Raw genomic sequence first — 2,961 nt, 5'->3', positions numbered from 1 at the left:
ATATTGGACTGCTCTGCTTTTAAATGCCTCTTGTTGAATTTATGTCCCAGTCTGGCCTTGAATTACACCTTCAGCAACCCTACACCCTACTTGTTTTAGGAGACATTATAAACTGCTTGTCTTTTGACCTTATGGTTTAATTTGTTGTCTCCAAAGAGATTTTTTTTGTCAAAATATATCTACTTATGGTTATGCCTGTCATATGTCTGTCGATATGTCTGTCTGTCCATCCATCTCTAAAGATAGCTGAATTTAAATGATCAGCCAATTGAATAGGTGGAGCAACAGCAGCAGAATAGGTATGTTAAACAAATTTTAGGAAAATCCCAAGCTTAATTTAGCTTAACAAGTTTTCTTCCTATTATCTGATTAAGTCATTCTGTGCATTACATTTTGATCATATTAAAAACTAAGGTAGTGCTCACCTTTTGTTTTGTTTCCTAGGTGGTAAATATGTCTGTAAACTAAGGCATGGGTCATTTTTTTGTACTAGTGTATTATACCTTGTTACAATCAAAATGTCAAAATGTGATGGAAATATTGTATTAGACACATATATATAGCAAGCACATATATAGATCAAATTTCATTTTTAAATGACAATTCCTATATAGATTTCTATGCCAATTGCAGTAAATCCATTGTGCTATCATGCACAGAAAAAAACCCTCTAAACGAGAAAATACTTTGATTCATGCATGTGCTTGCAACAAGATCAATATAGTCTAAGTATGCAAACAAAATCTTGTTATATACTCATATGATGACAGGTAAAACGTGATTTATCTGAAAACTCTCTCTTACTTAAAAGACCTTTCAAAGGAGAACTCTCCTGTCCTAAGGACACAGTACAGAATCCATTTAAATATATTGTGGGTTAACACAGATGGGAGCTAGGTGGGTCAAATACTTTGATTTAAAAAGTGTAAGCTCCCGGGTAATGGTTAGGTTGTCTTAAAACACTATTCTTAGATTTGAATGCCTCATAAGCACATTTTAATAGCATAGGCATTTTATGATTAACGACCAGTCTCCCTGTCACATCAATAAAATCACCTGCGCTAATAAATGGTGGAATATACGTAAAACTTGCACCTTTGTGTCCCGAGGACTGGAGGATGAGACTCACCAACATTTCAATCCTCTTTTATCTCTGATTCATACAACATGGAATTACAAAGTGATAAACTTGAGAATCCTTTGATCAATGTTGGCTTAAATGTGTTTTCAACTATTCTGTAATTGCTTTCCCACAAAGACAAGTTGAAAGAAACGTTATCAGTGACATTGCCCGACACACCTGGCATTTGACAGGTTTGGTCTAAAATACGAGAAAGACCTGACTTAATAAGTATGGAATGTATACTGACTCTGTGAAAAGGCAATAGGTATGAACATACACGCGTATCTGCTAACAGAACATTCATTCGTTTCAGCTGTCTGACCCAAGATCCGGTTAACCGTGTAAATGGAATTGACAGCTTCCCACAATGGAGTACTATGCTCTCTCAATATATGTTAAAAATACTTATTTATTATGCCCTTACACTTCTTAATGTGGTGTTTTTGTATAATGCCTTCTTTTGTTCAAGTGCAACTCTTTTCTTCTGTTCTGTTGTAGTAACAGTGACAATACGCTGTGTATACCAACAGACAGTACAGAGAAGTCATTTGATATTGCTGTAATCTAAGTATCTTTATGACATGTTTTGGGCTCAAAGTAATTTCTTTTTAAAACCAGTGTTGCAATTTAGCATTAAATAATAGTGCTGCACTTTTACACACAAGACAAATATTTTATGTTGAAATACGCCATCTACGTAATAAATTTAATCCCTTTATAATTAAAAGTGACCTTCTTTCTAATTCAAGCCTTTTTTAATGAAAGCCTTCTTTTAATCGTGATTTATAATGAGCCTGCAAGTATAGTGTTCTTCATCCAAGCCAAAAGACATAAAATATAATGTGAATGATTTGCAGGGAACAAAATCTGGATAAAATTAAGCAACATATTAGCAGCAGTTTTAATAGAGCTGTGGCCTTTTTAGTAAGTACTCCTACTATGGGGAGTCATTTAACCTGTGATGACCTATAACCTATTATTTTGAAATGGCCGCTTGTGGTAGCAAGAGGTCTGAGGTCAAGTCATCAAGACTCACTGACAATAATTTTTTGAACTGAGCAGAGGGTAATTGAGCAGAATACCCCAACTGTCCACTGAGGCCTCTCTCTTACAAAAGTTATCTATGTAAAACACAAGCCATTCATGACAATGGGAAACGGAGGATTAACATTTCCTGTCTAGCGAGAATAGATTGTCTTTTACAATGAAACTATGCTGATCAGCCTGGTTTATTGCCTTTCTTTAAAAAGTTAATAAGGATATCATTGTAAATGCTGTAAACATAAATACGGAATTGTAATAATTAAAGATGTATGCTTTTTATCATATATTTTGCATACTCTGATCAGAAGCTGGCCTCTATGGCCTTTCGAAGAATACAATGAATCCCTTGTTTAAATGCTGGGTCATGCTGGTTAGACTGACATGTGACAAATGTATAAATTATAAGTCAGTACTGGTTCAGTGTTATCCATGCAAAACTAATTATATGTTCCTGTGACCTCAAACATCACAAGGGTAGCACAACGTGAATCCAATAACACTAGATGGTTTAAAATTGTGTTATTGCTTTTCTTGAATGATCAAGTGCTTGTTTGTCAGGATATCAATGAAAAACTAACATTCTACAAAATGAGGGCATTATTTCTGGCTATAGCACACCTGATGTCAAAGAATTAAGGGGTTAATAATATCTTATTTAAAATGGAATATATACTGTTGTACATTTTAGAAAGAAGCTGCAGGGTGCCCCCCCCAAAAATATATAAAATAAAATTAATTAATCTCTTTTAAATCTGGCCAGTGGGAATATACTTTAGATGACAACAATAGCCAAG

Source organism: Pelobates fuscus, chromosome 3 (assembly GCF_036172605.1).
Source record: "Pelobates fuscus isolate aPelFus1 chromosome 3, aPelFus1.pri, whole genome shotgun sequence".
Lineage (NCBI taxonomy): Eukaryota > Metazoa > Chordata > Amphibia > Anura > Pelobatidae > Pelobates > Pelobates fuscus.
This window is presented reverse-complemented; position numbering follows the sequence as displayed.